This window comes from Phascolarctos cinereus, unplaced genomic scaffold (assembly GCF_003287225.1).
Source record: "Phascolarctos cinereus isolate Bilbo 61053 unplaced genomic scaffold, phaCin_HiC Scaffold_1;HRSCAF=81, whole genome shotgun sequence".
Taxonomy (NCBI): domain Eukaryota; kingdom Metazoa; phylum Chordata; class Mammalia; order Diprotodontia; family Phascolarctidae; genus Phascolarctos; species Phascolarctos cinereus.
In genome coordinates this window covers 228,827,630-228,842,323 of record NW_027555514.1, presented here as the reverse complement: position 1 = coordinate 228,842,323, position 14,694 = coordinate 228,827,630, and positions in this window count along the sequence as shown.

Below are 14,694 nucleotides of genomic sequence, written 5' to 3'. Positions count from 1 at the left end.
CGTTAATAGATGCCTTTAACAATGTAGCCTGCAGTTTAAAGTAAATACATACTACGAGGTACCATTTAAAGTAACTTGTCTCTTGGGTGTTCACAGGAAAGCTATAAACTAGAACAGGTACCGTAAGAATGAGACAAAGCAGACAACGCCAAGTAAGTCAATGTTTAGTAGAGATTTGCCCCAACCCATCAGATATCATGTGTATTTCAGTATGTTCAGTTAATTCTCTGCCATTCAGCAGCTGTTTAATCAATATTAACTTTCTACTCAAATTGTTCGGTTGTTATTCAGTCTGTGTGTGTGGGGGCACGATTGGGGTTAAGTGACTTGCTCAGGGTCACACAGCTAGTGCGTGTTATATGTCTGAGGCCAGATTTGAACTTGGGTCCTCTTGACTCCAGGGCTGGTGCTCTATATACTGCGCCACATAGCTGCCCCAATCATGCTGACTCTTTGTGATGTCTTGTGGGATTTTCTTGGCAGAGATACTGGAGTAGTTTGTCATTTTCCTTCTCCATCTCATTTGACCTATGAGGAAACCGAGGCAAACAGGGTTAAGTGACTTGGCTAGGGTTACACAAAAAGTAAGTGTCTGAGACCAGATCCACTACACCATCTAGCTGCCTTCTCTAATTGAGACTTCAGTAAAACTGTTAAAATATCTAAGACGTGGATTTAGTTGTCTGCACCCAGATTATCATCATAGCATTTATAGTTAGCATTTATGTAGCACTTACTTTGTGCCAGGCACTGTGCTATGCCAAGTGCTTTTATAAATGTTATGTCGTTTGAGCCTCACAACAACTCTGGGAGGTATGTGATATCATTATCCCCATTTTATAGTTGAGGAAACTGAGGCAGAGGTAAAGTGACTTGCCCAAGGTCACACAGCTAGTAAGCATCTCTAGCTGGATTTGAACACTGCTCATGGGCAGCTAAGTGGATAGAACACTGGACCAGGAATCAGGAAGATCTGAGTTCAAATTTGGCCATGATACTACCTAGCTGTGTGACCCTGGGTGAGTCACTTAATCCTGTATGTCTCAGTTTCCCCATCTGTGAAACGAACTGGAGATGGAAATGACAAACCAGTCCAGTATCTCTGCTAGGAAAACCCCAAATGGGGTCACGTTTCAGTCACGACTGGAAAAAGAACTTCTAACTCCAGGCTCAGAGCTTTAACCACTGCATCACCCTGTAACCTAATAGCATCAATGCCATACATTTTAAATTTCAAGGACCCTCTGAGAAGGGCCATTTTATTCTGTCAAAGTCCCAGCATGGGTGGGTACCTAGTCAGTACTTAGGATGAGAATGGATCATATTCCTTTCTTTTTTTCTTCCAGCTTTGGCTTGCATAGTCTTTTCCTTTCCTGCCACTCTCCTTCCTTTATTTTCTCCCTCCCTCTCTCTCATATTTCCCTGCTTTTTTCTTCCAAGTCTCAATCTCTGTAATAATTGCATGTAGCCTCAGTTGCCAAGACTGCACTTTGAATCCATCAACTCTCAGTTAGGAGGTAGATAATGTGCTTCATCATTGGTCCTCTGGAGTTATGGCTGGTTATTATTTTGATTAGAGTTCTTAAACATTTAAAATTTGTTATTTTTTACAGTGTTGTATACAAGTTCTCCTAATTCTGTTCACCTTAGTCTGTATCAGTGGTTATTTCAGTCTCTCTGAGTCTTTGTGACCCCATTTGGGGTTTTCTTGAAAAAGACACTAGACTGGTTTGCCATTTCCTTCTCCAGCTCACTTTACAGATGAGGAAACTGGGGCGAACAGGGTTAAGTGACTTGCCCAGGGTCACACAGCTAGTAAATATCTGAGGCCAGATTTGAACTCATGAGTCTTCCTGATTCCAAGCCCAGTACTCTATCTACTATGCCACCAAGCTGCCCTTTGGGTATCAGTATATAACATTTTTTAAAGACTCAGAAATTATCTTTCATCATTTCTTGTGGTGCAATAATATTCCATTACATTCCTATAACATAAATTGTTTGACCATTCCCCAATTGATGTGCATTCTCTAATTACTACTTTTTTTTTCTACAACAGAAAGCATTACTATGAATATTTTTGTGGATATGGGTCCTTTTTCCTTTGATCTCTTTTGAGTATAAACCTAAAAATGCTAGTTCTCGATTATAGTTTAGTGTTTTGGGGAGTATGGTTCCAAATTATTTTTCAGAGTCCTAGACCAATTCACAGCCCCACCAGTGGATATTAGTGTACCTGTCCTGTTGCAGTCTCTCCTGCAGTGACATTTTCCTTTTTTGTCATCTTGGCCAATCTGATGAGTGTGAGATGGAACCTCAGAGTTATATTAATTTGTATTTAGACTTTTAGAACATTTTATATGGTTGTGAATAATGTAGATTTCTTCTTTTGAGAACACCCTGTTCATGGCCTTTGACCATTTATCAATTGGGGAATGGTTCTTGTTTTCAAATACTAAAGCCTATATATATACCTTTATGTAAGAAACTTACTGCAAAGATTTCTTCCCCCTTCCCCCTCCAGTTACCATTTCTTCTCTTAGCACCTGTGCCCCCACACCCTTTACATTTGCATTTAAAATTTTATTTTATTTTTATTAGGAACTTAAACATTAAAAACAGAACATTTCACATATACAGCAGAACGCAGAAAGAGGACTACATGAAAAGGTGAATCTTTTGCTTGTTTTTTAAAAAAAGATGTAATACATTCTATTTGTCGCTTTCAAAATTGTTGTCTTTGTACTTCCTTCTGAAATTCCTTTTGTTCTGTGCATTTCAAAATGTTTCCTGCCTTCCCTTTTTTCTGTTTTCACTATTGCTGTTCCACTACCACCCACCTTCCCTCACCTCTCTACAAATTAACCAAGAGGAAAAAAAACCCAAAACCCTTGTAACAAATAACCATGGTCAAGAAAAACGAATCCATACAATTGCCATGCCCCCCCCCAATAATGTATCTTTCTTTACATTATGTCTAGCACTTCCGTGAGCAGTGTATAACATCCTCATCATGGGTACTTTGGAAACATGGCTGATCATTGCTTTTTTCAGAGTTCTTAAGGCCTTGTTTTTCTTTGCAATTGTCAAGATACTGGTAGACACCCTCATTTTCCAGAGCTTAGGCTCAGCAAGCAAGCTGTGCCCTGAGCTTGGTATAACAACAATCCTTTGCACTTATCCTCTGGATGATCTCACCCTCTGGCAAAATCACATAATTTTTGTACTGCTTTGACCAGCACCAGACAAGCTCGCACAAGCGCTGGACAAGTGCTGGTCAAGCTTGGACAAGTACCCATGTTCCAGTCACAAAGTCCTGCTAGGAATCAGACCTGTCTTATTGTTGCTGCTAGCCTTCATTGTCAAGGCTATCCCTGAGTTAGGTATGAGTATTGAGATCTGCTTACGCTAAAGTGCGTGTCCCCCCCCCCAGCACACACACACACACACACACACACACACACACACACACACAGGGAGAGGCTCTGGCACATGTGTCCTTGCTTGCAAGCCATTTCCTTCACTTTGAAATTAAACTTTTGTTTGTTTCCTGATTCTCCTGTCTTTAGCCTGCTCTGTTTGGCTCCGGCCAGCCACAGGTAAGAGGTGGGTTCCATCTGGTTAACACACATTGTCCTTGCATGAATTGTCTTTGTTCTACTCACTTCACTTTGCATCAGTTTATACAGCCCAGGATGCTCTGAAATCATCCTTTTCAGCATTGCTTATGACACAATAATATCCCATTAAATTAATATACAATTTGTTTAACCATCCCCACAAATGTTTAAAAGGCACTCAAAAGCTCACTCCCTCAGGTTCTAGTTCTTTCCCTGTCCATTTAATACCTTCAAAACAATTTATTTTGCTCACAAATATTCCTTCACCTCAACATTATCCTCCCTCTTTATCCCCTTTGTCTCAGTTTTTTTCCCTGTTGAGTGTGATTTATAGAATGTCTCAAAAATCTTACTGCAGTTTTAAGCTATGATAATTTTAAAACAGCACCACAATTTTTTTGGAAACACCCTGTATTTTTACCCCAAACTGCAAGTGCGTGTTTGTGTGTTTGTGTGTGTGTGTGTGTGTTCAATCCTCCTTCATCCATTTCAGATAAGAGTGGGGTTCATCTGATGCCTTCTCCCTCACCCCAAATATGTGAAATAGCAAGTCACCCCTCTTTTCTTCCTCTTTTCTATACTAACATATTCCTCCCTTTTTTTTTTTGGCAAGGCAATTGGGGTTAAATGACTTGCCCAGGGTCACACAGCTAGTAAGTGTCAAGTATCTGGTCTGAGACTGGATTTGAACTCAGGTCCTCCTGACTCCAGGGCCAATGCTCTATCCAATGGGTGATGTAGCTATTTCAAAAGTTTCTTTCAGATGGTAGGATTTTATTTTATTTTTTTATTTTGTTTTTCTTCTTGGGTAAGGCAACTGGGGTTCAGTGACTTGCCCAGAGTCACACAGCTAGTCAGTATTATGTGTCTGAGGTTGGATTTGAACTCAGGTCCTCCTGAATCCAGGGCTGGTGCTCTATGCACTGTGCCACTTAGCTGCCCCCCGTATTCTTCCTTTTACCCTCCCTTCTCCTTCCCTCTTAAAACCCTCAAAATAGAACCAATCTACTCCCACCTACTCCCAGAACCTCCATTTTCCTTGAGTCCACCAATACGCTTTGAGGACAGTAAAGTTCAGAAGGGACACTTGTTTCTTTTCTCCCTGTTAGAATGTTGGCACTACATTATTACACAGTTTCTTTGAAAATGATCAAATAAATTTATCTTTCTCGCTTTCTCTTGATTCTTGTATTTCTATTTCACAGTTCTCACTCAGCTCTGGCTTTATCATCAGAAATATTTGAAGTTCCTTTATTCTATTAATCTTCTCCCTCTTTTTTTTTTAAACCTGCAGAATCAAACCAGCTTTGCAAGTTAAATTATTTTTCTTTGTAAGCCTATATCTTTTGACTTTTGGAATATTATATCCCCAGAGCTCCCTTTAAAATGTATTTATTTATTTTTGATGCCAGGTTTTGCATAATTTTGACTGTAGTTCCTTAGTCCTTTCTGGACATTTATAGTATTTTTTTCCTTTGATGTGGAATTTTGACTATGACATTCTTTGGACTTTTCATTTTGAAGCTCCTTTCAGGAATGAATGGTGGGCTCTTTTTAATCTTGACTTTTCTCTCTGGTTCTAATAGATCTAGGCAGTTTTATTTCCTGATTTCTTGAAATCTAGTGTTAAGATTTTTTAAAAATCATTGTTTTTCAGGGAGTCCAATGATTTAATTTTTCCTCCTTTATCAGGTTTCCAGGTGTTTTTTTTTTACATCAGATACTTTATATTTGCTTCTATTCTTTTGATTTTGTTCTAATATTTCTTGCTATCTAATAGAATTATTGATTTCTGTCCAATCTATTTTAGTTTTCAAGGATTTCATTTCTTGGGTAAAGTTCACCACTTTGTCTTCTAAGCTATTTATTCTCTCAGTTTTTTCCTTGAGATTTTATTTCATTTAAAAAAAAATCTCTTGATTAATTACCTGTTTTCAACCAAGCCCATTCTTAGGATATGTAATCTTGCCACCTGAACCCCAACTTTGTGTGTATTTCCTTCCTGACTTGACTCCCTCCCTATCTGGTTTAGGCGAATTTCTTGCACGTAGGGACAATCTTCTATCTGTTTATAGTGCCATGGTGTCTATATGCTTTGTTTGCTTGCTTCATTCCAAAATAATAAAGATCAAGATCATATTACTTCCCCTAGTTCCAATTTTCTAGAAATCCTGAATCCAGGTATTTGTTTTAACCTGAGCGTCGAGATGTCAAATAAAGCAGTCTCTGCTTGCAGTTGTAATGGAGTTAGATTCACAATCATTTTTGATACTGGTCAGTGTCTTCTTTGATTTGTTCATCTTTCTAGCTTCTGAACTGAGGCCAGGCTTCGCCTCTTGTTTTGATTTTAAGCGGAGATGGTCAGCCCTGATCTGTTTTGCCCTGGGTTCCCTGGATTCTTGTGCTGACTTCTGCTTCTCAGGGGTAGGCTGCTTGAATCTTGAAGGTTCAGAGTGCTGGATCTTCAAGGCCCTCTCTAGTGTTTCAGGACAGAATGTCATGGACCTCAGAACCTCAGACTGCGCTATCCTGGTCTGAGAGCTGAGGTGCCATGGTGGTAGTTACCATACTGTTTGCTGTCTGCTGCTCCTGGAGCTTCCAAGGTCCTTATTCTGGGGCTTTCTCATGGACGAGCTCTGCCCTTGTTGCTTCTGGACACAGAGCCTTGCAGGCCACAAGGGTCCTGTCTCTGCTTGTGTTGACTCGTGCTTGTCTCAATTCCCTTAATTATTCTCAGTGGGTTTCTAGGTAACTTTTTGTGTAATTTAGGAGTAGAAAATGCCCCTTGCTATAATTTCTCAATGGATTTCTTGATCATTATTGATCTAGAAGGGTGAACATCAGGGTTTTGCTGGAGTAAGGACATAGAGATGAGTGACCTGCCCCTCATTTGGGCAGCCATTTTGGCAAGAAGTCTCTCCCTACTCCTGGTAAAGAAGAAGGTAGTAAAAGACGAGGAACAGGATCAACACCAGCGGTTTATAACTGAAGATTTTATTCTGTTCCTCTTGGCTTCCTCTCTTGCCCTTGCCTAGACCCTTCTTTTTAAAATTTTTTCCACCCTGTAATATCCCCATTCCAGATCCACCTTCCGAAGCTGATCTTTGTTTTGCTTGCTACTATTTGTTCTCTGGTATCATCCTTCCTCTTAACTACACCTCTATTTTCCTCTCAAGTTCATGTATTTCTGCTCCAAACACATACACACACTCTCTCTCTCTGTGTTTTTGTGTGTGTGTGTGTGTGTGTGTGTGTGTGTGTGTGTGTGTTTGTGTCTCCTCTGTCTGGTTCAGATAAGAGTTAGATTCATTGATGCCTGTTCCTCCCCTTTCTCCATGTTTCTGTACTCCTTGCTCAGCCTAATTATGAGAAATAGTAAGCCCCACTCTCTTTTCCTTCTTTCTGTGCTACTGTTTTCCTTTCACTTGCTTTTTATTTCCTCTCTTAAAACCACCAAGAACCAGACCAATCTACCCCACCCCCTCCCTGGGGTCCTCTGTTTTATTGAACTCACTCAATGTCCTTCGAAACCATTAAAGTTCTGAAGAACTACTCATTTTTTTTTCCTTCTTCAAATATTAGACTGCTAGCATTTCATCATTGCAAAGCCCCTTCTAATTATTCAAATAAATTGACCTTTCCAGGTTCTTCTGGACATTGTGTTTGCATTGCTACTGGACTCTGGTCTTTTCATCAGGAATGCTTAAAAGCCTTCTGTTCATCAAAGATCCATCTAATCCTCCCTCCTCCACCCACCCCCTGAATAAGAGAATACTCAGCTTTGCAGGTCAGGTTATTCCTGGTTATAAGCGTTTTTTGTGTTTTGGAATATTGCTTTCCAAGAAATTCTCATATTTGTAGTAGAAGTGGGCAGGTTTGGTGTGATCTGATTTTGGTACTTAAACATTTTCTTTCTGGCTACTTGTCTCTGATGTGGGAGCTAGGGATTTTGGTTATGAAAATTCTGGAACTTTTCATTTTGAGGTTTCTTTCAGGAGATAATTGGTAGATTCTTTTTACTTTCACTTTGCCCTCTGATTACAACAGATCTTGCCAATTTTAATTTGAATTCTTGTTAGGTTGTGAGCCAATAAGAGGTAAGGTTAGAAGAGAGGAGGGTTTGAGGGGAAAGAAAATGAGTTATTTTTTGGACAGATTTTGTTTGAAATACTTATGGGCATGCAGTTCAAGATGTCCAAAAAAGTAGCAAGACTTGCTGTTCCCCTCTAACCGTTCTTTTTCCTTTGTTATATAAGAGAAGTTTCCCTGGGTAGGGGAAGAGGATAAGCTGTACTTTTAGTAATAAAAACAATGAAACAAAACTAACTATAAATTTAGTTCCCTGTGCACATACATTTTTTCTTTTAAAAATGATGATTTCTTGAAATGGAGCATCCAGGTTTTTTTAAAATAACAGTTTTCAGGGAGCCTAATGACTCTTAAATTGTCTTTCCATGACTTGTTTTCAAGGTTAGTTGTTTTTATAGCAGAGATCTTAAATTTTCTTCTACTTTTCCTATCTTTCCAATTTTTGTCCTACAGTTTCTTGTCTCAAGTGAAATACGTTTAAAAGAAATACTCTAAACTTCAAAGTCTTAAGCAATACTGCCTTAAGTTCCTTATGACAGCACAATTTTGTTGTTTGTTGTCTCAAGAAAAATTTATCAGTACCTTCTGTTTTGATATCATCTGAATTTCTTAATATCTTCTTTCTTCTTCCCCTCCCTGAGAACTCTTATAACAACTAACAAAAGAGATAACAAAAATAGTTCCTTTAAAACAAATCAACATGTCAACAAATCCAACAGTGTATAAAGTGTTCCAAACTCCATCCCCTCCCACCAATGCAAAGAAGAAAAAGAAGCAGATTCTTGTATCTCATTTTGGGGACTAAACTTGGTCACCATAAATTAATAGCCTTCAATTCCAATTATTGTGCTTTCCATATATATTGTTGTAGTATGTATATTTATAGTATACTATACAACATATATATGCATACACATGTATATATACAAATAAAATTTTCCTGGTTCTGTTTGTTTCATTTCATATATGTTTATACAATTTCCAGTTCAGTAAGCATTTATTTTTAACTTTTTTTGCATTTTAAAAATTAATTTATTTTGATTTATCAACAGTCACTTCCATAAGCTTTTGAGTTTTAAATTTTTCTCCCCCTCCCCACCCACCGCTCTCCCAAGACGGCACATAATCTAATATAGGCTATACATATACGTTCCTATTAAACATTTTCACATTAGTGATGTTGTAAGTAAGAATTAGAACCAATAGGAAGAACCACCAGAAAGAGGAAACAAAACCCAATAGAAGAAAAAAAAATAGCAAATAGTATGCTTCCATCTGCATTCAAACTCCATAGTTCTTTCTTTGGATGTGGATAGCATTTTCCATCATGAGGCCTGTGAAGATGCCTTAGATACTTGTATTGCTGAGACTTAGTCATAGCACAACATGGCTGTTACTGTGTATAACATTCTCCTGGTTCTGCTCACTTCACTCAGCATCAGACCATACAAGCCTTTCCAGGTTTTCTGAAGTCTGCCTGTTCATCATTTCTTATATTACAATAGTATTCCATTACATTCATATCACATTCACAGTGATGATTAATATCTCTTTCTCTCCATCCTTTCCCCCCTGTTTATGCTTTTCTTTCTCCTTTTTTCTTTTCCCTCCTCATTAGTGTTTTGCTTTTGACCACCGCCTCCCTCAGTCCCGCCTCCCTTCTATTAGCCCCCTCCCTTTTCTTTTCTCTCTTACTGCCTATAGGTCAAGTTATATTTCTATACCTGATTATGTTATTTCCTTCTTGAGCCAAATGTGATGACAGTAAGGTTTGAACAATGCTCATCTCCCTCCCTTCTTTCCCTCTGCTGTAATAGGTTTTTGTGCCTTTTCCTGTAACATAATTTACCCTTGTCTGTCTCCTCTTTTCCTTTTCTCTCAGATCAGATTAATCCACTTAACCTACTTGATTAGATTTTTTTTATCATTACATCAAAGTCAATTTATACTCACCCCCTTTATGTATACCCCTTTAACATGGTGTAATAACAATACAGTTCTCAAGAGTAACAAGAATCATCTTCCCTTGTAGGGATGTAAACAGTTTGCCCTTATTAATAACATGTTGTTTCTTTCTGTCCTGTTTACCTTTTTATGTCTCTCTTGAGTCTTGTATTTGAAGATTAAATTTTCTGTTGAGCTCTGGTCTTTTTATCAGGAAGGTTTGGAAGTCCACTATTTCATTGAATATCCATCTCCTCCCCTGAAAGATTATGCTCATTTTCACTGGGTAGATGATCCTTGGCTGTAATCTAAGCTCCTTTGTCTTACAGAGTATCATATTCCACTGTGGTCTTTTAATGTAGAAGCTGCAAGGTCCTGTGTAATTCTTACTGTGGTTCCATGATATTTAAATTGTTTCTTTCTGGCTGCTTGCAGTATTTTCTCTTTGACCTGGTAATTTTGGAATTTGGCTACTATGTTCTTTGATGTTTTCAATTTGGGATCTCTTTCAGGAGGTGATCAGTGGATTCTTTCTATTGCTATTTTACCCTCTGGTTCTAGGACCTCAGGGCCGTTTTGCCTTATGATTTCCTGAAAGATACTATCCAGGCTCTTTTTTTTCAACGTGATTTTCAGGTAGACCAATAATTTTAAAATTGTCTCTCCTGGATCAATTTTCCAGGTCAGTTGCTTTAACAATGAGGTATTTTACATTTTCATCTGTTTTTTCATTCTTTTGTTTTTGTTTGACTGATTCTTGCTCTCTCATAGTCATTAGCTTCCATTTGCCTGATTCTAATTGTTTACTTCTATTAGATTTTGTACCTCTTTCCCCATTTGACCAATTGTACTTTTTAGGGACTTGTTTTCTTCAGTGTACTTTTTTTCCAGTTGGCCAATTATATTTTTTAAGGACTTGCTTTCTACAGTTAATTTTTGTCTTTTCTTTTCCAAGCTATTGACTCTCTCTTGCATACCTCTCATTTCTTTTCCCATTTTTTCTTCTACCTCTCTCATTTGACTTTTAAAATCCTTCTTGAGCTCTTCTAAGAAGGTTTTTGGGCTTCAGACCAGTTCATATTCCCTTTTGAGGTTCCAGATGTGGGTTTGTTGACAGTGTTGTCCTCTTCAGAATTTCTGCCTTGATCTTCACTCTCCCCATAAGAATCTATCGTATGTTTCTTTTTGCTCATGGTGTTTGCTTATTTCCTGGCCTTTAAAGAGACTGAGCTCTCCTCCTAGGGAGCAGAGGGCACTGACCCAAGCTTCTTGTGTTGGGAGCCTAAGGCCTGGTCTATGGCTTTGTGTGCTGGGGCCACTAATGCTGGCAGTTGGAGGCTGTAGGGTTCTGGCAGCTTACCTGGTGTTGGGCTGGAACTGTAGGGGTAGGATTGGGTAGCATGGCTCCCGGAGATTTCCTGCTCACCCAGGCTTTTCTTCCCCTTTCAGCTTTCTTCAGCTCCTTTCAGATGGATGTTGCAGGATGTTTATCGCTTGTGGCCCCTTGGAGTGTTGCTTCTCTTAGTTTTGCCGAGGCACTGGGAGAGCTGGTTGCTGTAGAATGCTGAGGCACCTTATGGTTTTCCAAGCTGTTTTCCACCTGTTCCCCCACCCTCACTGAGGCACTTGGGGGTACAGGTGTTGATGTTTGCTTGCTCCACCACCTGGGTTTCAGGATGTCCTCCTAATATGCTGAGGTGAGGCTTTCAGCTAGCTTGCTGGGATTGTACTGTTCCCCTTCTCACAGGGCAAGAGGGGCCTTTCCTGTTAATCCCTCAAGCTACCTGTCCTACTGGACTGCTGCACCCCATCTTTCTTCTGGTTCAGCTGTTCCAAGGTTTTTCCTGGGGTGATATTTTCTGGGCTTTCAGAGATTAATAAGGGAGGGTAAGAGCCTCAGTAAACATTTATTAAGAACCTACTATGTGCCAGGCACTGTGCTAAGTGTTGGAGATACAAAAAGAGGCAAAAGGTAGTCCTTGCCCTCCAGGAGTTTACAATCTAAGTCGGGGAGGCAACATGCAAACAACTAAACAAAGCAAGTTTACAAAACATAAATGGGAAATAATTAAAGGAGGGAAAGCACTAGAACTAAAAGGGGTTGGGAAGTCTCCTTGTAGAAAGTAGGATTTTAGCTGGGATTTAAAGGAAGCCCAAGAATAAAGGAGTGAGAACATTCCAGGCATGGAGTACAGCCAGAGAAAATGCCTGGAGCTGCGAGATGGAATGTCTAACTCTTCCAGTGCTTCTCTGAATTCTATTCATTTCTTCTAACAGCACAGTGACATTCCATTACAGTCACATCCCAAGTTTCTTTATCCATTTCCCAATCACTGGGTATCTGCTTGCTTTTCAATTTTTTGCTACTAACAAGTGTGTTTAGAAATATTTTGGGGTGTGTGTAAGCATATATATGCTACATATAACATATACATATGCATACATACATATCTATATATAAAATTTTCTTGGTTCTGTTTGCTTTGTTTCATATCCATTCATATAATTTCTATTCAGTAAACATTACATATGCATATATGTGTATATACATATAGATATATGTATGTATATAAGACTTTTCTTTTGATCATTAGCCTCTTTGAGATAGAGGCCAATCGGGGGTCTCTCTGGGACAAATTCATGGACCTTCTGATCACTTATTCAAAAGCATAATTCCAAATTTGTTTCCAGAACAGTTGTACTAACCCAAGCATGTTTGTTTGCCTGTGTTTACCAAACTCTTCCAGTGTCACCTATTTCCATATTTTGTCATCTTTGCCAAATTGTTTGATATGAAGTGAAACTTCAATTGTTTTAGTTTGCATTTCTCTTATTAATGATTTGGAGCAATTTTTTTCTGTTAGAATTTGACCCAGGAAGATGGTACATGTCTCCACTGTTGTATCAGGTCAAAAAATAGGTGCCTGAATATCATGTGAGCAAGGAATCACCAATCACCACTATTCCTTTCACCCTATAGGATTATCTCTCACATTATAGTTTCTATGGCTCTCTGATGTTATTCTTTAAAGGACAAGTAGCACCAACTTCACAAACATACCTTACATTGCCTGACATTACAGAGCCTTACATTGCTCTTCTATTCATTTTACCAATGTCCCACCAATCCACTCTTTCAATTCGCTTTATCCTTTCTTAAGTTCTTCAGTTCCAGATAAGTTCTTTCTTGCCTTACTTTGTGTTATCCTTTTATCTTTCCTTTCTTCTTCTCAGTTGGGGAGTTAGTAGGTGTGGTAGAAAGAGTACAAAATCTGGGGGCAGCTAGGTGGTGCAGTGGATACAGCACTGGCCCTGGAGTCAGGAGGACCTGAGTTCAAATGCGGCCTCAGACACATATCACTTACTAGCTGTGTGACTCTGGGCAAGTTACTTAACCCCAACTGCCTTGAAAAAAAAATGAATACTGAGTCTGAAACTTTTGGTTCAAATCTTATACCAGCTACTTGTTTCCTGTGTGGCCTTCAAGGCTCAGACTCTGGAGTCAAAAGATGTGGATTCACATTCCACTCCCACACCATCTGCATGATATTGGGAAATTACCCTCCCTAGAGTTTTGTTTCCCCATCTACAAAATGGGATGGTATCTGAGGTATCTTTTAGCTCTGGATCTATGATCCTAAGCCATTAAAAACCCATTGGTATAAGTTTCCTCATGCTAGGTGGCATCTCCAAATTTTTGATCTATGATTCTTTCTCATCAGGTACTTATGATAGGGTGCTTGGGTGCTTGTACTCGGACCCCACTTTCAAGATCATATTTCTTCCTGACCTTAGAAACACTATCCCTGAGAGTTTCCCTCCAGCCCAAGGACTCTATCTCTGGCAATAACTCATGAATGGGCCCAGTGAGGCAAACCGTCTCTCGCTATTACAAGAACAAGCTGACCTCTGTGGAATTTCCCTTGTATGAACAGGACTCTCTTGTACCAGCAGAACTATCAAGTGCTGATGCCCACGTTTATCATATACAATCCAGAGGTGAAGCTATAGACATCAACTCTTGAAGCTATCTTGTTACACACATAACAGACCTGAAATATGTCCTTTAGGAACCCTCTCTTTCCTCCCTACCCTTGGTTTCCAGTAGGGAATGACATAGTGGTATGTTATCACTTAATTAGCATACTTGGCACATAATTCACTACTTTTCCTATATATATCATCCTAATTCTCTCTTGTAAAGATAAGGGAACACTAGAGTTATCCATAGGTTTCCTTTAACTCCTTTATAAATGGAAGACACTAACTATAAGCTTGTCCTGTTTGATATTAGAGGTCATATCATGTATGTAATTTGATTCAGAGTGGGATTTTCTAATTTCCTTTCTATTCATGAAATTAAATATTTTCAGCTCACAGTATGGTGTCTGAGGAAACTTCCAATTACTGCAATTATTAGATCTAGATCATAATAAATTGTTTGCCCTTCATTTATACAAAAGGATAATCCAATCATAATTTCAATTCACCTACCGTTAGGAGAATAGAGGCTGTTACGTTAGTCTCTTAAAACAAAAACAAACCCATTCTCTGACTCTGTCCCCTAAATGTACTGACTTCATTATTCCATAATTACTCACCAAGAAATCCCAGATAATAGTTTGCTTTTTATTTGAGGAAAGAAACAAACTAATAACTAGTTTTCATTTGGATGTCACTATAAACCTCTTCCAGTATTTCATTGTGGTGTGGAGATGGTTGTAGCTTGCTGAAGGGTGTGCCAGTAGACCATAAACTCTTGCAGGGCCTATCAAGCTAAAAGGGCTTTAAAGGCCCAGTAGAGGGGCAGCTAGGTGGCACAGTGGATAGAGCACCAGCCCTGAAGTCAGGATGGACCTGAGTTCAAATCCAGCCTCAGAACAAACAGCTGACACTTACTAGTTGTGTGACCCTGGGCAAGTCACTTAACCCCAACTGCCTAAAAAAACAAAAACAAAAAAACAAAAAAACTAAAGGCCCAGTAGAGTTTGTCATAGTAAGGACTACTTTCTAAATTCAGAGAAACTCATCAACAGTGGGT